Source organism: Colobus angolensis, unplaced genomic scaffold, assembly GCF_000951035.1.
Source record: "Colobus angolensis palliatus isolate OR3802 unplaced genomic scaffold, Cang.pa_1.0 Scaffold341, whole genome shotgun sequence".
Lineage (NCBI taxonomy): Eukaryota > Metazoa > Chordata > Mammalia > Primates > Cercopithecidae > Colobus > Colobus angolensis.
Window position 1 is genome coordinate 215,378 of NW_012116722.1, and position 25,747 is coordinate 241,124.

The 25,747-nt window shown below is 39.1% G+C and overlaps 1 protein-coding gene across 1 annotated transcript in view; it reads left to right on the forward strand.

The window, feature by feature from the left end:
- Positions 1-20,035: 20,035 nt before the first annotated feature.
- Positions 20,036-25,747, forward strand: part of CDH6 (cadherin 6, type 2, K-cadherin (fetal kidney)) — a 139,094-nt gene continuing 133,382 nt past the window's right edge. The window contains exon 1 of the mRNA XM_011952546.1: positions 20,036-20,261. The gene's annotated coding sequence lies outside the window, so the exon portion shown is untranslated. The remainder of the gene's footprint in view (positions 20,262-25,747) is intronic.

The following is a 25,747-nucleotide window of genomic DNA, read 5'->3' on the forward strand; positions in this document are numbered from 1 at the left end:
AGATGCTGGACTAAATTCAGCATGAATAAAGATTTGGTCACAGAGATCATCAAAAGAATTGAGGATGTGTCATTTAAGATAGGCTCAGTTTAACTCAGGTTGCAACAATGAATGGTTTCCTCCTTTCTGTCCAGTGAATGGGATGACCTGGTGCAATGAGCTCAATACATGAGCAATGGTGTGAAAAGACAGAGCACTTTGTCACCTTTCCTTATGACCCCTTTAACCCTGTTGCTGAGACTATCAACCAGGGAGACAATTAGTAACAGTTACATTCTAGTCTTGTGACATGGACAGCTATTCACTAGGAAAGAGACCAATTCATTTCATCCAGGTCGCTGAACAATTGCTGGATCATAAAGACTTTTAGTCACTGCCAAACTGAACTACATTTGAACCACCAGACCTAGTTGTGTGAGTCCATCGATCACTGCCATGCCAGCTGGTCACCCATACAGACATTGCATTAAATGCAATAACCCCCAAGATGATTTATAAGTTGTCTTCTAAATACAAGTGTATGTCTTGGATACGGGGAAAAAATTATACAGAAGGGATGTATAGATTTTTTTATATCTCCTGCCTCTTCATTCTAATATGTCTTATTGAATGCATCGTTATTTACTGCATGCAGTTATAAAGCTTAAGTCACAGGTACCCCTTATTTCTCTTCTATCTCAATTTCTCTTGGCTCATACACTGCTTACTTCACATAAATACTGTAGAACATAGGGAAAAAAAGACCCAAGGTTTAAAAGCGCAACATGACTGTCTTACAAGACAGAGATTTGTAATATCCAAAGGTCTAAGTTACAAAACCTTTTATAACTAGCCTTTTTTCTCTTCTTCAGACCTAGATAAAAGTTTAGTGAATTGGTTAATTATCCACCTAGAGTGGACAATAAAAGATGGTGGTTGTATAAAATAATAGAAGCCTGAAGAGTTTCAGATGCTGTGTGGGGCTGGCAGAGTGCATAGTTTGGACACTGGCTATGCCTTATAAATAAAAATATGAGGTCTGAATGGGATAAATTTTCTGAGCCATTCCTGAGGAATAACCAGTGTTTCATCATCTTGAACACTGGGTTTTGTTTTTGTTTGTTTGTTTGTTTATTGCCAACCAACACAAATAAAGATAAACCAACCTTTTAGGTTAAAGAAAAGAACAAGTTTTTTGTTGTTGTTGTTTGTTTTCGTTTTTTGCAGTCAGAGTTAAATCTTGAATGAACAGCAAATTCTCAAATTGAGAGTAAGTATGGATTATATATCTTCATCACTTTCTCAGATTAATTATATATTTTTAAGCTGAATTAATGTTATGGGCAAATCAAAAGAGATTGCTTAACTTAGAACAAGTACTAAATGAAATCACAACCAGTAGTTTTCTGGTCTCCCTAGTGGATGCTATAATGGAAATGGACAAGGGGTCTGTGTATCAGATGTCAACATACCATGCCAAGAAGCCATGTAAATGCACCAAGATATCCTGTTTTTGAAGTCTCCTCTTTAACACACAGAATCAAAATAGTAACATCCATGATGGAGAAGGAAGACGGTCCCCAGCCCCCACCAGCCAGAACTCTAATGACATTCCATGTGCAGTCATGCCTTGGCTTCAGAAACCTCAAGGGAGTTGACATCGTCTCCATTATGATCATAGTCTGATAACAAATCATCTATTTAAAAATGTAGAGCCAGTTTATTTCCTTACTTCATTTCAAAGGACTCCTCTGAGACAACTGATAAAATGCAATTCATCTTCCAAGGTGGGGAAAGAAACCTGTCAGTGACAAGAAAACCCAAATTTGAAATTAGAAAGAATCACAAAATCCAACTTAGCCATGCTGTCTTTTTATAAAACTAAGCTCAAAGAAGGAACTGAAAGTTACTTTTTGCAGGAGGAATATTTTGTAAGGACTATATGAATAAATATCACCAGGTATACACCTGAGGTTTGCAAGGGTTTAAATACTGCTCCATGTTGCAGCTATGAAAAGCATGAGCAAGTGAATGGAAAGAAAGCTTCAGTTGCGTATCAGGAGCACATTACATGGCGCGTGAAAAATAGACTCTAGTAACCATTGCTCAGTACAAGAAGCAGCACCTACTGAAAAGAGCAAAGAATTTATGCTATAAATAAAATACAGAGCCTCAGATACAAAGCTGTGAGAAGAGGAGAATAATTTTCCTTGCTTAATGGGAAGTATATTCAGGACGTTTATTGTTTTTACTCTTGCTTTCTCTCCACAGAATATATAACTCGAGCTCATGTTCCTGTCCTGAGAGAGAGATGACCCTCTTCTTGATGCCTTTCTACTTGAGTTTTCATCTTCCATAATTTACGAATAAATGCATAAAATGTAAATTGACTTGAATATGACACATATTCAAGAAAAGAATGATGTGGAAGTGCCTGGCAGAAAAGCAAAGATGTATTAAATGGCTGAATTTACTTTCATTGATCACTTCATATGCCCTAGACCCTGTATTAGGCAGCTTACATAGATGATCTCAGTTTGTTTTAAACAAAGAGGCTTTTAAAAATTACGGTGAGATCAAAGTGACAACAATAGAGTTTAAGTAAAAATTTCAGTACAAAAATGACATGCAAGAGCAGGATAAGTCACGAAACCACATCGAAAACAAGAGCTTTTCTATGTTCAGTCAATAATCAGCTGGGCAGGAATTAATTTAACAAACGTTTATTAGTAACCTGCCACAGGCAAGCCGAAGCACTGCGTTAGCTATTGGGTTACTAAGACGGTAAATCAAGACAAGTGAAAAAGGAAAGGCTGCACCACCAGAATACATACGAAGAGTGAATTGGGAGACACCGTTTTCGGTTTTGTTTCCATAGACTATAATGGTAATAGCGTCCAGCAGTTCAGTACTCAAAACCACACTAGTATTTTATTCCTCAATTAGATCATAAGTTCCCAGGAGGCTGCAGCCATGTCTTGTAGGTCCATTATCCCCAGCACAGTCCTAGATATACTCAATAAAAGCTAGTTTATTGAGTACTGATATTAGAAACTAGGAGAGTCTCGTATACTTAATAATCAATGTTCAAGATGTTTTAAATCCAAGATAACAAAATGGGGTTTTTGGTCACCCCAGTTACAGGGCATGATTTATCTTCAACTATGAAGGAAGTAATACAGTGACAAATACCATCACTAAGGACCCAGTCACAGTGTGGAAATGGGCTAAAGGAGATGAGGTGCTTTCAGTTTTTCTAGCACTTATCATCAAGGGGAGAATATTGCTTTAAGGCAAATTCATATTCCCCAATGGTCATAGTTGTTCCATTTTATATGGTATTCATTCAGTAATTTTTGTCTTCTTTGGCCTGGAGGGGAATTGGGAATTCAAGCCAGTCATTTGAGAATCCATGCCGTGCTACAGAGAAATCCTGCTGGGATCCCATGGTTGTGTTGCTGCTGGTCCTGTGAGCTAAGTCCTTCCTGGCTCAGCAATGTTGTGTTACGCTACACACAGCTGTAGGGAGAGGATCATGCCAAAAACCAACAGTCAGGGTGTTTTTATAGATCTAACATTTACTCAGTGCTGATAATGTGCCTAGAAATATTCTAAGCTCTTTACATAGATTGATTCATACAAGGTTCACACCAACCCCATTGGATGAGTACTGCAATTATCACCAGTTTAAGATGAAGAAACTGAGGCAGAGAGACATTAGGAAACTTTCTGAAACACACAGCTACTAAAGGGAGACACTGGGATATAGATCCAGGCTCTGAGGCGCCTAAGTCCAGAGTCTCAACTGTCCTACAGTTTATCAGGCTTCAGAGGTCCCTGCCACCACATCACTTTTGCTGAGAGCCTCCACTCCTGCTTACTGAAATCCCTGGTCTAACAGCCACCCCACTGTTCTCTACATGCCTGCTACACAGCACTGTGAAACCTAAGCATTGCATCCCTTCATTCCACTTTCTCATCCTGATATGGTCTGGATCTGTGTCCCCACCAAATCTCATGTCCAGTTGTAATCCTCAGGATTGGAGGTGGGACCTGGCAGGAGGTGACTGAATCATGGGGATGGATTTCTCATGAACACTTTAGCACCATCCCTCTTGGTACTGTCCTCATGGTAGTGAGTGAGTTCTCATGAGACCTGGTCATTTAAAAGTATGTAATACTGACTGGGTGCAGTAGCTCATACCTGTAATCCCAGCACTTTGGGAGGCTGAGGCACGTAGATCACCTGAGGTTAGGAGTTTAAGACGAGCCTGGTCAACATGGTGAAACCCCATCTCTACTAAAAGTACAAAAATTAGCCAGACGTAGTAGCGGGCACCTGCAATCCCAGCTACGGGGGAGGCTGAGGCATGAGAATTGCTTGAACCCAGGAGGCAGAGGTTATAGTAAGCTGAGATAGTGCCACTGTACTACAGCTTAGGCAACAAGAGAAAAACTCCACCTCAAAAAACAAAAAGTGGGTAGCATCTCCCCCTTCTCTGTCTTGTCCCTGCTGCAGCCATGTAAGATGTGTCTGCTCCCCCTTTGCCTTCCAGCATGATGGAAAGTTTCCTGAGGCCTCTCCAGAAGCTGAGCAGATGCCAGCATCATGCTTCCTGTACAGCCTGTGGACCTGTGAGCCAATTAAACCTCTTTTCTTGATAAATTACCCAGTCTCAGATATTTCTTTTTCACAGTGTGTGAACAGACTAATACATATCCTTAATCCTTTCTTTCCACATCACCCCATGTGTCATGTGCCCACTGCATACCTGCCATACTTCTACCAGTGGCTTCATACTACATCCTGAATCCCCTGTGTAATCTTCAAATGCTTTCTCAGGAGCATTTTCAAAGTAGGGACAAAAAAAGAGGGAGATACAGAAATATATCAGACAGATGCAAAAATAAAAGAAGGTTTGGTGCAATTAGATAAGCACAATTTCTTAACTGTCTTTGCCAGTGATAAGATATATTGATGATACATGAATATATTCCAAAGCCTAGTGGTGAGACAATAGCAATATTACATAAGGGAGTGAAAACAAAAGATAGTAACTAGGGACCTTCAACACCAGAAACACCATAAAAAACACTCTGTGTAACTGTTGAGACAGGCCTTCATGTTCTTCATGTTTGTACAACTATGTCCCTGGTATGATAAATATCACTCCCAAAAGTCACTTTGAAAAATTCTGAAACTGCTGTCCAGACTCATTCATAAAGAGTGTAAAACATTTACCGTACACCACAGTCAGCATCAATGACCACAGAAGGATGATCAATCCATTCCCATAGCCTCCCTAGCTGGTGATGTGGGGTGGGCTGGGCTGCTGGGGGAAGTGCTGCACTCAGGCCAGACACAGCAGGCTGAGAGTGTGGGGACATTAACATTTCTCTGGACAGAATCTCTGGACTTCACCTTTTCCCTTCCTGTTCCTGGATGATATGCTATTAGATATAAACTCAGAAGTGTAGCATTATTTATCTCCACATTTCTCACCTGAAATGTTAGTTTTTGCCATGTTATTATCAATTCCACCACAAGCATAGGTGGCTCCATAAACTATAAAGGGAGTAGAGAGAAAAGGTTGAAGTTACTGTAGGGTTTGATGTCATTTCTTTACTAGGTAGGAAACTAGACTTATGACTGTCAGGTGTGTTTTTATTATTTCACTTGTAAGGAAATAAGAGACTCTGAGAGAGGTTACCCATGAATGATCATCTCCAAATGGGCTTATGTATTCTCTTCTGTTCCATTCAAAGTTAAGTAGAGTGACCATATAATTACTTGTCATCCAACCCAAAACACTCTTGACAGTAAAATAAGGCATGATTAATAATTAAATCAGTATAACCAGACAAACTAGGCTGGATGATCACCCTAAAGCCAGGCAATCCTACTACAAAATGCTTTTCTACTTGGAACTGAGATCGGTAGAGTTTATCATTGGTGCTCTTTCCACAGGAGCTGGGCCACTTGACCAATATTTCATGTGATGTCCACACTGGCTACAACCACAGCATCTCCTTCACCACTGATGTAGTCTCCATCTTTTATTCTCTCTTGTTATTAACACTCAAAAATATAGCTGTCCATGTACATATGCATTAGCTTGAATTGAACATATTTATTATTTCCTTGGTTGACTTATATAATATGGCCAATCATCCCTGAGTTCTCTTTGTAGAAAGCTAAATGCAGTTTAATTGCATGGTTTATTTTGCAATTGCAGTATCAGTAACTCAGCAAGCTTGTCATAGAGTCAAAAAGAGTGACCAACCAATACATCAGCTACAGCTAACACCATGGATGGAAGTACCCAGTGCATCAAGCTTCAATTTCTATTCCCTGGGAAGGTGAAAATGAAAGTTGGCCAACTATTTATAGAATTGAAACAAGCTGGATGAATTTGTCTTTTAAATCTTCCTCAGTATCCAGAGCATGGAGATCATTATAGCTAAATAAATGAATGAGTGTTCATTCTGCATCAAATTCTCACAGTATCTCGCTGCCATCATAATCTAATAATTTAATACCAATGGATTACCAACGTACAATTATTTGACCTATTGACATTTTAATTTTAACAGGTTTGTAAAATGAAAACGTCTTCAAGGCCCACAGAAATAAATCTCCATATGAATGACTTCAGATATTTGACCCACACCAGTATTCCTTGAATCATTATTAACCAGGGAAGAACACAGTGTTTGATTTGATGTGACCCAACTCACCTGCAAAGACAAGACCATCTGCATCACTGGGAACCAACTATTCCACATAAATGAATTACCAAATTATCGAAGCACACCTATTCAGATGCTAAACGTCATCAATTCATTCTCCAACTTCTTAAACAATTATTAGTAGCTTTCTAAGGGAAAGTGACTATAAATTAACTTTTCTTGAGTTTCAGAGTCATCTTTGTGAGGCTTCATCATAGTTTTTCTGCAGCAGTACCCTCAGTATCTGCTTTTTTTGTGGTAGTGGTGGTGGTGGTGGTGGTTATCTTTCCACTCAAGGTCAGCTGTCATTTCTACTGTTGTTAAGCTTCCTTCTAACACTATGTCAACTCCTGTCCTTCTAATTTATTGCTACAAAACTGCTAAGTGGTCACAAACTAAATGTTGAGGCCGGGCGCAGTGGCTCATGCCTGTAATCCCAACACTTTGGGAGGCCGAGGTGGGTGGATCACGAGGTCAGGAGATCGAGACCATCCTGGTTAACACGGTGAAACCCCGTCTCTACTAAAAAAATTAAAAAATTAGCCTGGCATGGGGGTGGGCGCCTGTAGTCCCAGCTACTTGGGAGGCTGAGGCAGGAGAGTGGCATGAACCCGAGAGGCAGAGCTTGAAGTGAGCCGAGATTGCGCTACTCCAGCCCGGGCAACAGAGTGAGACTCTGCCTCAAAAAAAAAAAAAAAAAAAAACTAGATGTTGAATATAATTAAGGATGGATTGTTAAGAAACAGTCACTTGGATACTATCTTAGTTTTTCTCATTTCGGGTTTGGAACTAAGGTGTCAAAAGTTCAAAACGAACCTTCTAAGTAGACTGGGACTATCATCTCTTACTGAGTCTTCCTTCTAGCCTTTTCTATGAAAAACATGTGATTTTCTTCCCTTACTTGTTAGCCATTTCCTAGCATTTTGTGATTTTTACATCTCTCTTTTGTAGTTGAATAAATCCAAAGTACAGGGGTTTTTTCCTCCATTTTTTACACTACATTTTAAGAGCTTCACAAGAATAAGAAAGTCAAAAATCCAAACAGGTGAAAAACCATTTCCAAACATCTGGTCTATTCAAAACAACTACAGAAAACGAATCACGATTGCCTGAGCTGGGCTTCAAGACGATCTGAGAAGGAACAGAAAATGAATGCACACAGCTGCCAAACATTCCATTTCAACCTCATGTTCCAAATTTCAAAATTCCTGTGCTTGAGGCAAAGTCATGCCAAATTCCCTCATGTCCTAACATTAGGCATTCCTGAATTACCTTTGTTTTGAGTTCTCCTGAAAATAGCATCATAGATGGTACAGAAAGCTGATCAAAACAAAATAGTGACTGGCACCCCAGGCTGAATTACACAGATCACAGGATTCCATCAACGTGAACCTGACTGTCACTGTCATCTCTCCCAACCTGCTTAAACCAGAATGTCATCAGCAAAACAAGGCAGAGCAGAGAAGTAATTACCTGGCTAATTCAAACAGAAATAAATGTCTCTTGTTTTGGCTACATTATTAAGGGAATCCAGGCAGAAGTGTCTCTCCTACCTGGATTCTCTAAGCAATTACCTCACACATCCACTTCATTCTGAAGCCTGTCAAAGAATATCCAGTCCTCAAATTTATAAACAACAGTATCTCTAAGCAAATTACTGAAGTAACATTTAAATCCAGCTGTCGATCCCTCCAAGGTAAAATTCATAGCATTTTATTCTACAGCTAGCTATGCAGAGGAGGGAAATGGCTTAAAGAAATGCTAAAATCCCAAGCACAAATTTGCTATAGAATTAATATAACAATTTGTCACTGATAATGAAAGCATATAAAACAGGTCCTGACAGCATGTTATTTCTGTTGCAGATCATTCTTCATAAAATCCAAACAAGGTTCCCCTTGCAACCGTGGAAATTATTTTTTCCTTAAATTTACAAAGCAAAATAATATTAATATTGTGGTTAGTAGCCATCTGCTTCATGAGAATCCTGTGCAATCATTAGTCTAAACTGATGGCATTGTGGCAAGCTGCCACCTCCCAAGAGGCCAGCCTCTAAAACCATCAGCATCTTGGAATTAGTCTCAAATCCAAGAGGGCAAACCGCAAACCCGGAAATCAGCTCTACGGGAAGATCCATGTCATTAAACTCTGTTCCTAGATATTGAACCCCAAAATATTTTCATACCCCAGTCTATATTCAGAGTCATGCATCAGCCAGGCCAGTCAAATGGAGTCACCGGGCAGCAACAAATAAACACGAGGCATTTGGGTCCAATGCCAGGTCCAGCAGAGAAACTAGCGACCTGTATTCCACTCAGCAACAGTGGTTTTCACTACAAAGTCAGAAGAGGATCAAGCTGTGAGGAGTTCAGCTTATCACAAAATCTCACTGAAGTCACGGTAACTTTTTAGTTTAAAAAAAAAAAAAGCCACAGAGGCAGCAACATGCAGAGGAATTCAAAGGAGGTGTGAACTAAGTAATATTTCTCACACGGTCTCCACCATAAAAACTTGCACCAGAAATATCTAAATTTAAATGTTTCATCCAATAGGCTGTGTACTCTCTTGCCATTTTTACTAGCCTGTTCTAATGATTTTCATTTAGAAACGCAAAAGGATGCTGTATTTTTAATGTTTAATCAATCTTCAAGTACTCTGTTATGTTTGTAATCATGGGCCATATGAATGCTTGCAGAGTAAGATACGTGCCCAAAAATGATTTAGCAAGGCACCCTGTAACTGCTTTTCTCTGGTATCGTAATCACATAATCATTTTCTTTTTGGGTAGCCTAGATGTTCCAAGCAGCGGGTGGAAAGGGGGAAGAAGAGGTAGTAAGGAATGAAGAAATCAAACTAGGATATCACAGTTAAATGTAATCTTGCAATACTTATGCAGATAATTCAAGTTTCACCAAACAGTTTGCCTCATGTAGAAGTTTATGTGAAAACCTGAGTGAAGGAACAGCGGGATGCACGTGATAGAGTTGGAGTCTAACCTCACGTATACACGGAACAAGTCACACTGTGAGAATCTACTTGTTTTCAGTACAAAAATGATGTTTTCTGATAAAACTTACGTGGGGCCTACATGCATTTATAGATAAATGCACAAAAAAACCTAATAAATGAAACCACTATCTTTATGCACACCATATAACTTGCAAGCACTTACCCAAAAGCCTCGTTGACAAACTGTCAGAGATGTTTTACAAAGAAAGAAAAAAAAAAAAAAAGACAATGCAGAGGCATATAACATTGTGCAATGTATTAAACTAATCTTACATGTACCATCAGTTATTTAAAATAAAACTCTTAGAAGGAGAATTATTCATTTAATTTTGAACTGTCATATAAAATTATCAGGTTTTCCCCCTTGTCTCGTGGCATCTTGAAGGTCTGAAGGAAACTGAGGAGAGGCAAGCTTTGTGCTTCCTTCTTCTTCCACTTTAAGTAAATCTTCCACTTTAAGTAAATATCATATTAAAATGAACAAAAAGCAAAATGAATCTTAAGAGATGAAAGGTTGAGCTGTGAGGATCAGGTAGAGACAGGAAGAGTCTACCACCCATTGCTAGAGGTGGTAGAAATACTAATTAACTAGTTTAATATCATCATATCAGTAGACAGTGTTGGGCTCCAAGCACCACGATTCACTGCTCAGAGCCAATCTCTCCAAGGCAACAGCTCCAATTTGCTGTACAGTAGGGTAGTGCTGCACTTATTTTTCACGAAAAAATGATCGTATTTTGCAAAATAAACAGCAGACTAGCAGAAACCTTACCCTCCTCTTCTATTGCACATAATCTCTCCCCTCTACACAAAGCCAAGGTATTCTTTCCTGCCTTATCAGCTGCAACTTGGGTCATATTCATATCTAAGCACAGAAAGTGTCACCACAACCATTTTGAAACAAATATGATACCTGAACCTCATTAAATATATTGAGTTAAAATCACATGCAAGATTTGGGTTCAGCTCTGACCACTGGCTGGCTCGGTGTCTTAGACACATTATTTAATCTCTCCGAGATACATGTTCCTCATCAATAAAGTGAGATTATAAATAAAGTGAGATAAATGACTTTAGAAAGTTTTCATGGGGATGAAAAAGGTAACTTATAAAGCACTGCTTGTGTAGTTCCTGGCCCATAATAGGCACTCAATAAATGGAGTGATTATTGTTGTTCAAAAACATGAAGTTCTAAGTTTTCTGAGAATTTTAGGGTCTTGTTTTTAAGTTAGAGACAAGTAAACTGTAGGAATAAGCTTTTCAAAACAAAGAGCTCAGGATTTAGAAGTTTTCATCTCATCCCCAGATTCTGTTTCTAATAGTTGAAGATAAAGTACTCTTGTGTCTACTATAAAACGACTAGAAGAAAACACTTTGGAACACTGATCAAGGCAAAGAATTTATGGCTCAGACCTCAACAGCACAGGCAACAAAAACAAAAATAGACAAATGGGACTGTATTTAACTAAAATGCCCCTACATAGCAAAGTAAATAATCAACAGAGTGAAGAGACAACCTGTTGAATGGGAGAAAATATTTGCAAACTAGTCATCCAGCAAGGGACTAATATCTAGAATATACAAGGAATAAAAATAACTCAACAGCAAAAAATTATAATAATAATTAAAAATGGGCAAAGGATGCAAACAGACAATTCTCTAAAGAAGACATATAAATGGCCAACAGGTATATGGAAAAATGCTCAACATCACTAATCATCAGGGAAATGCAAATTAAAACCATAGTGAGAGATCATCTTAGCCCAGTTGAAATAGCTATTATTTAAAAGACAAAAAATTACAGACAGTAAGAGTGTAGAGAAAAGAGAACACCTATACACAGCTGGGAACGTAAATCAGTATAGCCACTATGGAAACCAGTATGGAGATTTCTGAAAAAACTAAAAATAGAACTACCATATGATCCAACAATTCTACTGTTGGGCATTTATCCGAAGGAAAAAAAAACAATATGTTAATATATAAAGCGCAACCTGCGCTTGCATATTTATTGAAGCACTATTCACAATAGCAAAGATGTGGCATCAATTTCAGTGTCCATCAATGGATGATTGGATAAAGAAAATATGGTGTATGCTCACTATGGAATACTACTTGACCCCAAAAAATGAAATCAAGTCATTTGCGGCAACACGGATGGAACTGGAGGCCATTATGTTCAGTGAAATAAGCCATGCACAGAAGGACAAATATTACCTGTTTTCACTCATATGTGGGAGCTAAAAAAAGTTGATCTCATTGAGGTAAAGAGGAGAATGATAGCTACCAGAGGATACAAAGGGTGTGGACAAGAGGGGAGATGAAAAGAGGTTGAGAGGTTAGTTACTGGTTACAAACATACAGTTAGATAGAAGGAATAAGTTATAATATTCAATAGCACAGAAGCATGATTATGGTTAACCACAACATGTTATATATTTCAACACAGCTAGAAGAGAGGACTTGAAATGCTCCCAACACATGGAAATGACAAATACTGGAGGTGACAGATACCCCAAATATGACTTGCTCATTACACATTTTGCACGTAACAAAATATCATATGTTCCACATAAATATGTACAAATATTATATATCAATTTTAAAAACCTCTTGTTTCTAAATCCATTCTGTCTAATTTCAAACAGTAGATTCTTGTTCAGGACTCTTAACCTGTCTGAGTTTGCCTGCCCTACCTGAAAAAATGATGGCCAATGTAAATGCACCCTCTACTGAAGAGAACTGGAGTGAACATGCAGAGGAGTAGTGGACATGAAGCATTTTATAATCTGGAAAGTGCTGTGTAACACAGGCTATTACATGAGGCAGCAATGTGCCACGCTGATGTGGGGTGCCAGAGTTCAAAGCTCCACTCTGCTACCCGTTGGCAGTAGCAGTGTAAGAAGGCATAGTCATTAAGTTCTGTAAATCTCCATTTATTCACGAGCATGATAAGAATGATTACTTCACAGAGCTGTCAAAATAAACAAAAGAATATAAACAAAAACTTTTAATACATCTCCTGGCACACTGTAAGTGTTCAATAAAGGTTAGCTACTAAAATGTATTATGGACCTTTTTGGTTTACAAAGTATTGAGTTCCTTTTCCACTTTGCAATTAGAAATGTTTCATTTGTGTTGCTTTCATTTTTCAAAAGGTTAACTAATTATTAGCAATTTTGATAACCACTAAAAAATTTCCAAACATCCTTTAAATGTCTTTATCTGCATTCTTAAGACATCATAGTTTGTGATATTTTTCAAAGAAGACTTATATCCCTGATTTTTAATGGGCTTAGTGAAATCTACATGATAATATTCATGGAGATATGTGATTACGCTTATAAAGACTTCACTAGTCATAGAAAGAGTAATAATCGCTTTCCTTAAATTCTTAAGTTTTACAAAGAAGTACCAGTTCATATCACACTGTAATACCAATTAATAAAAAGGCATTTTAAAATATTCAATGCCTCATTAAGAAAAATCGGCTTTCCCTGTTGGCGGTTCTTCAAGACTATCATTCCGAATCCGCAATGGGCAGCAACAGTTTGAACAAAAGAGCTTTCCTTTGTCCCCCTAGTGGCCACATACAAAATAACAACAGGTAAAGACAGGGCTTTCAGAACTGCTGAAATAAAAACCCATTCAAAGCCTTCATTTTACAGAAGAAGAAACTAAGGCCAAGAGATGAGAACTTGGCCAAAACTACACAATTTTTCAGCAAGCCACCAGCATCTGAAAAAGGCTTGGATATTATGAATATTATGACGTCTGGAAAGATACCCCACAATGGACTTACCTAAGATTTTACAATTTTCTTGTCAATTGACACTGAGAAGCTTTATTTCCAGTTTTCTTTTTCCTTCTCAAACAGCTAATAAGTACAGTTTCCCAGGGGCAAAGATAAGACCTCAGCTGTGACCAAGAATTCTGCCTGAATCCTTGGTGAAGGATTCCTTTTTTGAGGAATAAAGACTTCCCCTGAGGGTTGAGAAGTGTACAAAGATAGCTCTCCACAGAAAAGACCAGCAAGAGTCAATGCATCTTTTCAGATGGCCAAGGGCCCACAATGAATAAGACATAAAGGTCAATAAATAAGTTAAATTCAGTTTTTCTCAACTTTAAGGTATCCCCAAATAGGGGAAAATTGGAAGCAGGCAGGGTACACACATGGCAGAGGATAAAACTGAATTTTCCTTTTTTGAAAAAAAGAAAAATTATTTGCATTATTAGTAAGCCTTCTGTTAGCACAAAAAATTAACAAAAGTACAGGTTTTGATTGAACATAATTAAAGAACTGAAGTCATTATCCAGATATTTTGAAGCAAATAATAAAGAAGACAGTCATGTAACACCCAAAATATATTTATCTTAAAATTAGAAATTTCAGACTACAGCAGGTTTCAATTTTTACATCACTTCACATAGATTCCACAGAAAGTTCTGTCAATCTGGAGGCACCTACATGATGATTATGACCACAGGAATTCACCTCAAAGTGTATGTTCAAACCTCAGCTCAAATGCATACTAACTGCGTGATCTTAAGCAAATTACTTTACCTCCCATTCCTCAGTTTCCTTATCTACACACAAGAATGATAACAGTATCTAGTGCATAGGCTGTCAAAGGATTAAATGTGAATAACACACATGGTGAACAAGTACTTGGCACATTGTCTGTATGCAATAAGTATTAGTTACTGTTCTTATCAAAATATTGAGGAACCCATTTTCTATACTTTAAGCCTGAAGAGAAAGCAAAGATAAGCAGTGAATAAAAGTAGCTGCAGACTGGATCATGGGAGGCATGCTAGTCTGGCCTCTCTAGCTCTAATGAGATGTCTGACTTCGGAGAAATCTCTCAACTGGTGTGATTCTTGTTTTCTCATCTGCAAAAAATAAGAGGTTGGATCCAAGTTCAAGAACCTCAAGTTTGACAAAAATGTAAAAAATCATTCAGTTCCAAATGTGATGCTTGAGCTCATTTAAAACAAGCACTTGTCTAGATTGTGACTGAATGTCTTCAGGGATGGGGCTCATGTCTGTCCTAAAGCTGCCAGGCCCTTTTATCTTGAACATAAATGGCTTGAAAATCCTTTCGTATGTTGAGCTGAAACCGACCATCTGCATGTCATCAGGGCTACAACACCAATGGTAAGAAGTAGCACCATTCTTTAATGTGTTGCTGAGAAAGAAGAGACACTGACAAGTATATGATGACATGATGTTTTTCTTATCATGTCAATCGTAAGAGATATCAAAATTTCAGAGTAGTTAAAATATGAAAATATGAGTGTCTTACAATCAACTAAATGCAATTATCATCCAGTGGCTTCACCAGCTGATCCTAATTGAAGTCTATGGCACACTAAAACCCAGTCTAATTTTCTTCCATAGGACAGTTCCTAAAGTATTTGCAGAGTATCCTTGACCAACTTAAAGCTTTCCTTTTCCAGTCTCACCACCTTTAGCTCATATGCAAATCTTAAGACTATACATCTCCAGCTTCTGTCTACAGAACCCATTCTAGTTTATCTGAATCTCTTCTTCTTCATACGTGCAAGCACTAAGCACCTTTTCCACCACCCCAGATAAAAAGATGACCAAAACAGACAATGACTCTGCCATCAATAATTCAATGGATATGCACTCTAGAGCATGTAAACAATGACATCAAGCCAAAGTGCTGTTCTATGAAATGCAGTAGAGACATAAGCAACAAAAAAAAAAGTATATTTAAATGTAGTACTCAAAGCAGAACAGAAGGCTGTAGGTGAGGTGTGTCTATCCTGAAGAGAATACTAAAGCCTAGACAGAGGATGGTCTTTCCATCTTCTCATCTTAATCTTTGTCTTCTTTTTGACAGCCATGATATACTGTAAAATTTTGATGTTCTCAAAATCTATAAAATCCCAAAATGTTTTTTAACACATGCTATTATATTGTCTTTCCCACTCCAACCTGTCACTCTTCACATCAAGTGCTTCTATAATTGGAAAGGGGTTGGTGGGAGAGAATTATTTTTCCCTCTAGAGGAAAGTAGAAGATGTTCTGTTTATTCTGGTCTATACATTTATTTAGAAGAATGTACTGAGACAACACATTTCCTCTTAAGGAACTGTTTCTTCTAAACAAGGACATGCCTCTTCATTGCCATAATACAATCTTGATTCTCAGTCTACCAAACTTGAGTTGTACATATCTGATCAGGCAAATTTATATTTTACTACAAACAGTGAATAAAATGTAAAAGGAATTCAGCAAAATTGAAGTCCGCACCACCTACTATCAAATGCCCACAGTACTAAAATACCCTGTGTAGGTCAATAACATTTTGCTGCTGTGCATTTATCTCATTTGGAAATCTTCTGGCTTATTGTAATCTACCTATAGTGATGAGTCAACTATAATGATCAAAAGGGAAATGTCTTAATGCATCCTGGGATCCAACCCACTTTAAATAACAGTATCGGAAGCTGTCCCAGGATTAGAAAACCTGGATAAGCACATGAACTTTGTGTGAATTTTAGTTTGTATTGAGATGTCTATGGCTCTTACAAAAAGGGAATTCCATTGAGATTTCTTGTCTCCTTTGTTTCAATTCAATAAGATCCATAGTGGTTAAAGTTTTTTTCCCCATTAAACACAGTATGTGTATGGTGTGTGTGTGCGTGTGTATGCCTGTGTGTGTGTGTGCAGCAGAGGTAGGGGATGGTGATTCATTCCTCACTGAAATCTGTGCTTGTGCACACCATGACGATTAAGCCATAGCATTGTAGTATGTGAGCTTTTCCTAGCAGCAACACATTTAGGATTACGTTTTAGATCAATGATTTGTATTGGTTGATCAGAACAGCTGATGCCAAGATTCTTAATTAAGTTCATGGTTTAAAAAGTGAATTTTTTCTCCTAATCAAGAATAATTGTTAATGATCATGAAAACATTTTTATCAGATAATCATTGCATACAGATTTGTATTATCTAAAAGAAAGTCAGAAAACTTGTAATTATTTATTTATATGCATCCCCATTATAAAGATAAGACAGCTTCTTAATCATCTGAAGAGAGATTTAGTGAAAGTTGGAAAATCTTTCATCAAAATTAATATCCCTAATAATGGTTTATAAGGAAGTTTTTTTTAAAAAAAATAGAAATTGAAACTTTGCAAGCTGTGAAAGGAGAGAAGTACCAGTAATTTTGACTGAAGCATATAAAGTAATGAAGTAGCCTAAAAACTGATGAGATGTTTCAGCCATACCAAACTACTGAACAAAACAAGAGAGTTGGGGAACAGGACACTTTCTGGATTGTCTTTCCAGTATATAAGGATACTCCTTAAATGCTCCCCCTCTCTTTGGTCCTGGGGGTGCTAGCCCCAGCTGATGAGTCCAAGACAGTACGGGCCAATCAGGGCCATTTTCTTTTCTTTCCTTTCTTTCTCTTTTTTTTTTTTTTTCTGTGGCCCAGGCTGGAGTGCAGTGGCGCAATCTTGGCTCACTGCAACCTTTGCCTCCTGAGTTCAAGCAATTCTCCCAATTCTCCTGCCCCAGCCTCCCAAGTAGCTGGGATTACAGGTGCACACCACCACATCTGGCTAAATTTTTTTGTATTTTTAGTAGAGATAGGATTTCACCATGTTAGCCAGGCTGGTCTCAAACTGCTGACTTCAAATTATCCTCCTGCCTCGGGCTCCCAAACTGCTGGGATTACAGGCTTGAGCCACCGCGCCAGGCCTCAAGGCCATTTTATAAGAAATTGGAAAGGGGGCTGAAAGAGAAACCCTCTTTTCAACAGGTAAGCTCTGGAACTGTTGGGGTGCCGTTCCGCCCTGTGGACTGAAGGATGAAGGAGGCAGGATGTGAATAGAGAGGAAAGGAAGGCAGAAGTGCCCTGAGGAGGAGATAGAGCTAGGAGTAGAATGCTGGCAGCTTCTTCGCACCTGCCCCTGGGCCTTTCCAGAGACTGCAGAATTTCCACTCTTAACTTTCAGGAGAAACCCTATACAAAGATGACACATACCTCTTCATTTGTTTAACTATCTCTGATGGGCTGCTGTTACTTGCCAACATGTTTTGGTGTGATGATAGAGAACAAACTAGAAACAGTACTTACACAACTCCAAGTAATCATTTAACCCAGTAACCCTCAGTTTCTGGTCTCTGAAATTAGAATAAAATAATTCTGGATATTTACATCAATCCTGTATTTGAAGATTAATAATTATTGTGACAAATGTTACTAGAAAGCCTCAAAAATTACATAAAATCCTTTAGTACAAGTGCTGTCTTTTATATAATTTAATGCTGCCATCTGAACTGTTCAGAAGCAAACGGATTGTCCGCTCATAAAGTAGTTGTTCTAAATACCTTTGACATGTAGCTTAATGGGGTTTGAAGAATAGTGTATTGCAAACAATTAGAGGTTTCCTTTGTGAGATATTAACTGCTTCAACAGTTAGAAAATCAACTTCACTATAACCCTTGTCTACCATAAAAATCAGTCAACTTGCACATTTTTTTCTGCTAAAGGTGGTCTTAAAATATGACTTACTTTATTGACATATGTACATATTATATATTCATGTATTATTCTACTACCACATATGCTAATAAATTATACCTGTACATATAATCTGTAGGTCTCTATGTCTGCATACACACCTGCACACCCTTTTACCAATAATATTTCTGCTTCTTGTGTGTTTCAGTTTCACTGCCTTAGACATGTTATGTAACCTCTGCTGTCCCTTTATCAACCTGTTTTCTCTGTCTGAATAGGGAAAATATTACACCACTTGTTGAAGGATGAATTAAATAAAATAGTCTACAAAAGTACTTTGTAAGCAGTAAAGGACTACACAGACACACGGAGCTAAGATTTCCAATTAAATGTATAACAAATTCATAATCTGAAGAATGGACTATGAATCCAAAGCAGGTTTCTTCCCCATTCTTTCTTCATATGTGTTTAAAGAGCTCTATGAAAAGAAAATGTTCAGCCTCTTTTCACAAATTGGTAGTAATTCTTCATTCAGGGAAGGTCTTTTCCAGAAAGAAACTCAAGTCTTTCCATCATCCATGTGCAGAACATCTGTGCTAAAACCATTCCATGCACACTTCTTTGAAGCACTGGCTGCCTAGAGGAATACTTTGATTTGGGCTTTATTTAAATGCCTGAACTTCTATTGGAGAAACAAAAGGTTTTCTAGTAAGAGCTCAGCTGGGAACAGGACCAACCTCCAGCCAGTTTAACCACTCAGAGGCCAAGCAGCCTGGCATTTCTTAGAGCTCTGTGCAATGAAAATCTCCCTGAGAACTTGCAGCACAGGCGAACAGCTGGTTTGGGAGGCTAGTGACCCTGGGTGCAATCACTGTGGTAATTAGATTTAATTTTCCTAATCAAACAGTGGCTGACTCCATCATGCCTATGTCTCCTATGTAGAAAATCATTACTCTCATTTAATGGTACTTTGACGTGTTTCATATTTTTGTGGCTTAGTACCTTAATATTAGATATTACCTCTTTGTAACTATCAATCTAGCCATTCAAACAGCTATGTGTACCAAAGAGTTTAATTTGGAGGTTACCCTACTTAGGCAACTTTCCAGAAGGATCTTCTAACGTTAAGCAGACCTTGAATATCATTGTACACTCCTCTTCTGCAAATCTTTTTTATGCTTGTATCAATTCATTCAGAACGATGGCATCAGCCATAAGTCATTGGCAAGCCTGAAGGGTTTGGATTTTGAGTGTTTCTGCAAGCCCAGGGAAGTACGACATCCTGGGGTCACTCCAAAAGAGTAACAGAGATCATGGGGCTACGCGAAAGCGTGTCTTCCTGGAAGGCGAGAAGGAAAGACATGTATGAATCTATCCATGTCTGCTTGCATCTGGAGAACGCCTGTTCATGTTGTAAAGAAAAGCCATCGGTATTGTCATCTCAGGAGACCGGCTTGGTTTATGTGTGTACATGTTATACGTGCTATCACACGAAACTGGCCAACTGATAGTGTGACGAGGTACTGTGTCCCTGGGAATTGCAATTGCTTGGTCGGTGAAAAAAAGAACATCAGACCGTTGCTGATAATAGCACAAGGTGCATTTTGATAGTGTAAAAGAGGAAACAGACGGAGTCATACAAGTTCTGAGTATATCTTAAACCCCCGCCCAAGGGGGAAAAAAAAGAAAGAAAGAAAAGGAAGGGAAAGCCTGGGGCTGAAGGAGTGTTACAGGGAGAGAATTGCTCAGGACTTCAAACACTGGGAGTCATTCTGTCAAGGGGAGGGGGCGGGCGGGGGCAGGCACTGGGCCTCTTTAACAAAGTCCTCCTCTCTTTGCTCCCTCCCACTTCATTCACTTGCAAATCAGTGTGTGCCCACAAGAGCCAGCTCTGCCGAGCCCGTAACCTTCGCATCCCGAGAGCTGCAGTTTCAGCCGCGAGAGCAAGAACTGCAGAGCCGGCGACCGCGACGGCGGCGGAGGCAGGAACAGCCTGGGCGGGTCGCAGGGTCTCCGCGGGCGCAGGAAGGCGAGCAGAGGTGGGTTCGGGCTCCGTTGGCTGTGCATACATCTCCCATTTTTTTAATTCTGTAGCGTTGATGAAAGCCAATCAGAGAGAGAGCCCTCTCCGCCCAGTGGGTGCCGCGCGCCGGAGTTGGGAGGGATTCTCTTAGCCTGCGAGCCCGGGTCGGGGCGGGCGCACGGGTCCGGCTGCGCGGGCGGCGCTGCTGCCGCTGCTCAGGACTGACGCCTCTTCCCGGGGAGCCTGGGCGCCGCTCCTCCGCCTCCTGGTAAGACCGATCCGCCGTGGGGCTGGGTGGGGGCACGGGGAAGCGGGCCGCCGGAGAAGAGCCCGCTGCCTTTCTCTACGCCGGCAGAGGCTGCCAGGGGAGCTCTGGTATTTGCAAAGTTGGCTGGTCAATTACCAAAGGGCGCCGGTGCGTGCAGGACCCGCTGAGCCGTTTGGGGCTTGATTTATCTCCACCTGCCCGCATCATAAGGGTCTGGGCGGTGACTGCTTGAGCTGAGTTACATTTCTTAGCTTTGGGGGTAAAGCAGAAAATCAGATAGTCTGAAAACTCTGGAATGCTCCCAGTAGGGAAAACTTAAACTAAAGAGACGATTTGGCTGGGAGAAGGAGCAAAAGAAAACTGTTAGCTTGCATGTTCCGGGCAACGCCTGCCGGCTCATCTAGGACAGAAATGCTTAGGTTGCGAGGAAAGTCCAACATTGGACTCCGAAAATGGAGCACACTGTCCAGGGAAAACTCATGTGGAAGGCGCAGCTCGCTCGTGCTCCTCCACGGCTGGCCAGGCTCAAATCTGGGGGATAAAGCCTTCCCCGGACTGATTGGAGAGTAGTTGGAGTGAGCTTGGTTTTAGGTGCCACATGCAGGAAAATTGGAGTCCCCAATGCGTTAATCCCAGAATTTAATAAAAAGGGACGCTGCAATGTGGACTGCAGCAGTTGCACAGCTGAGATTACTTCTGTAGTTAGATATTCTGCCATGAGTTACCGTAGATCTCGAGATGGCAGATGCTAGAGAGGTCAGCGTGGTGCTAAGAAGTGTTGTCACTGCTGCAATAAAATCCATATTTTATGGGGAGTTAAACGCAGGTCTCTGTTAGTGCAAGGGGCCGGCCACCTGAGTTAACTATGACTCAGAACATTCAAGAACCAAGAAGTTTAATCATCTGGAATAGCCATACGTTTCTCTCTCCCACTCTCATTTAAAAAAAAATTAAATTATGATAGTCACACTATACAGTTGTATCAGACCGTGTCTCTGCGAATCTTCACTTTCACTTCGTAAAGCACACAGTGGGAAAGAAGGAAGAGGTTTTCCCTGCAAGAATGTTGCAGGAGTGGCTGTGGCTGTTGTGTACGTATACGGCTGCTCTGGAGGGGTGCAGACCAAAATGTGGGCTTTCTGAATGGTTAATTATCCAGGGGGTTGCAAACTCCTCCCTGTGCTGGAAAAGGAACCCAGGGATATGCCTAGTTAATGTACAACTCTTCCAAGAAGGACTAACAAATATGCTTATATGAATTTTGCCAAGAGTTGCTTATTTTCTTTATTTTCTTACTGAAAGCTTTATCTGAAAAGGAAAACCCTTAAGATTTTACTTTGAGAGAGACAGAGGAAAAAAGATCTCTTCCAGTTTCACTCGAGACTTGAGCATCATCCCTTGTGTAATAGTACTTGCATGGCTCTATGCTTGCTATTTTAGAAAACCGTAAAACCAGTTGTGTGAAGAAAGGGGTATACTTGAGCAGATGTCTTCATTATGTCATAACCAGGAGGGCAAAGTTTATGCCAGAGGCCAGATTGTCAATGCAGAGCTCAGACACTTAAAAGAAATCCAACAATTGACTGGAAAATGCAATCATATAGGATTGTATCTCATCCCCTTTTGCTCTTTGGTGTGTTCTAATTAAAAAGGTACTGAAGGAAAATAAAAAGCAGATATTTTCCCACCTAATGTAATGGTTCATGCCATACTTTTGAAGCAGAGGAAGTAACCAATTTCTTCAGAAAAACTAAGAGGCAGCAGCCCATTTTTGAAGGAAAATGGCACCAATTCAGTTCTACTGTATTTGTGTCTACAATTATCTTTTGCTACCATTACAAGAAAGTGACAAGTTAGTATCTCCACAGGGACTTTTAGTCCCTTTACTATCTGGCTTTTACACCAATTTATTGCACTTACATTTTGTACTGCTAACTCTGCAAAGATAATATATGGAAACATAATCATTTTCTACCAACTTGCCTACTATCGAAAAATGTGTGCCCTACCTCTTCCACCCACCACTTCCATCAGCTTTGCAAGGAAAACTTACTGAGGCACTCTTCCTTTTTAAGAAAAAAATGTATCTTGCAAAATACTGTTTGAGACACTTGAAAACAGCTAAACATTTTCCAGAAAGCACAGCTACAGTCACAGGGTATTATATGATACTGTATTATTATAGCAATACATTGCAACAAGTTCTGAAAATTGGGACTAATTGAGTGAATGTCCCACATAGGGATTTCTTTAAAAGGAACAAAATGTGACAAATATTCTGAGTGAAACTACAATCTTCCTAACAAATTGAAATGTGTGGTCCCCTCTTCTGGCCCTGTAGTTGCTTTGCAGTCATGAATGCCAGTACACTAAGGCTGAACCCTTTGAACTATTCAAACTTTTTTTAGTTGGAAGGGACCTCTAGTGGGTCACTCCATGCATTTCTCCCTGGAGTTCAGTTGCAGAATGGATTTTGTTATCTAAGATGAGACTATAACAACTTTTTCTCTGTAAACAAGTTAGTATTCTCTAAGCACTATCTTAATATTTGTGACAGGTCAAATCATTATTGCTATTATTTCTGTACTTTCTCTAATTTAGGGGACTTACAAATATTTTTATGGTTTTCTGAATATCTAGACTTTTGGTAACTGCTGGATGCTTCCAAATGAAAGCAATGGCCAATTAATAAAGAATTTACCATCATCAATATAAGATTTTCTTATTTCTGACCTTTCCAAGACTCTACTTCCTTACTTCTAATTTACCCAATAATAATAACATTACATTTAGAACTCCAAAAGTTCTACGTGAAGAGTTCCCCCCCACACCCACCCAACAAAAGAAATATTTGCAGGAAAAAAAGTACAATGACTGTTTCAGAAATCCGTGAACATTCACAAGTTATGCTGAACTAAAGCCATCTAATTCAAAGAATTCCCTATTCAAATAAATGTGTTGAGTATCCAAAAGATGTTTAGATACCTGTGTCACCCTTTCTCCAGGTTTTTTCTGTTTCATTTCTTTCCTTGATGTATCACAATACATTTTAGGTGACCTACTCCTTAAAATACTCTGCCTGGAACTTGGAGTAAGATAACTTCTGTAGGGTGAATCAGCCTCTTCTGCTGACAGCCTGCAGGTTTCAACTTCCAATTTAAAAATCTGTTCTAAAGTTTGAAATGTGTTCCAAATGAGATAACATCCGGCAAAATCCAGTTGCCTTGTGCTTCTTGCTTAGTCACGGCTGCTTATTCTTTGGTGTCCATCAGAATTAGGGTCTCGCTTATAAAAATAACAAGCAGTGACTCAGTCTGAATTGTATTCTTAATAGTGTTTCAACCTAGCCGTGTCTACTGAGCACGCTTTATTTACTTCACAAAAAAGTGAAAACATAGATAACCAAACCTTCTCTGGTTTAAATATTTTTCTGAATAATGATTCTAAATTCAGAGACTCAAGAACATTATGGTAACAGGAGAATTGCAGAAAGAAGAAGGCATACACACACACGCAAACACAGCACCCAGTTGTGACGGTGTTCCAAGAATATTAGAAAAGAAATACAGAAATGCAGCCTTTAGGCTGATTTTCTTTTCTTCTTCTTCTTTTTTTGTTTTTTGTTTTTTTTTTTTTCATGTTGTTTTCTCCATTGGGATTTTTATTTTGTTTTGAAGACAGATGAGTGCTTGAAGCACTTTCCTGAAACTAAATAATAGTAATATTTTTGTTCAAGTTTGCCTCTTACAAAGATTAACTGGTCTACTTTTTTTAAGTTTCTACTCATACAGAAGCCTCTCTCTTTCAAAGCAATCTTATGAGGAACTTCAGGTTCTCTCTAATTAACTATTGAACCAAATGTATATAGTGTTTGTGATGCTATCACCCACAGAGTAGGAAGATAAGGGAAGAAGGGAGAATATAAATAACCCTTCAAAAAAGTGGTGCACTTAAAATTACTACAAAATAGTTGGGTCAGAGGGAGCCATCTATAGCCAACAGTCTAGTTGTTCAAAATTGAACTATCCAAGAAATTTTCAACTCTTCCAACAAAGAAAACTTATTGAAGGCTGAATGCTCTGAGCACACATTCATAAATGTAGAGTAGACACATATGCAGAGACTATTCGAGATTATTTCATCTTATTTCATCTGGTTAATATCTTTACACTAATACCGTTGGGAGCTGGTTTCTTCCAGCAATCAGATCACCTTGCTGTGATTTATAAGAGGTAGAGTTTCATTAATGCCAGAGTGTTAATATTAAATTTGATTTGTCATGTAAATGGGCAGCATGGGTTGCAAGCTTTTCTTAGTATATGTGGTACTATCTTGTGAGAGAAATGACTTATGAAGAAGATGAGGCACATAAAGCCAGCATACCACAGGGTATGATTTATCTTCATATTTCAGCACTTGAAAGAACACTGTGTTTTTCTCTTTCTCTAATTTCCTAAATTGGTAGGTCTGGCCAAAAGATATCCAAGAGACCTAATAAGTTATAGGGAGAGAAAACAGCAAGAAAAAATTAACTTCGAGAAGTGTCCAAGTGAGTAAAGTGGAAAGAGATGAGGAGGTAAATTTTTGCAGCAGAGGGAGACATAGGAATAGAAATAGAATCAAAATTGCGATTTTTACGTAGGGTGCATTTTCCTCTTTATAAATAGTGCTACTGTTAAATGCCACTTTATAAACATAATTGCATCATTAACATATTTTTACAGAGTACTCTTCTCTACCATAAAGTGCAAACTTGAAAATTACCTTTAAAAAATCACCATCTAAGGGCGATAACCCTGGGTGGATGGTAAATTAGCTAGACGAATATCTTTTTTAAAGTGGTCTGAAATCACATCAGAATCAAGGAAAATATTTTATTGGTACGTTGAAAAATATCAGCTCTTTTCCTTCTATTATCTTTATTGTCCTGCATGCTAAATAGAAAAACTGTATATTCCTCTGATGCCTACAATCCAAAGTATAAAGTAATAATATAGACCCGCCGGGCATGGTGGCTCAAGCCTGTAATCCCAGCACTTTGGGACTCCGAGACGGGCGGATCACGAGGTCAGGAGATCGAAATCATCCTGGCTAACAGGGTGAAACCCCGTCTCTACTAAAAAATACGAAAAACTAGCCGGGCAACGTGGCGGGTGCCTGTAGTCCCAGTTACACGGGAGGCTGAGGCGGGAGAATGGCGTAAACCCGGGAGGCGGAGCTTGCAGTGAGCCGAG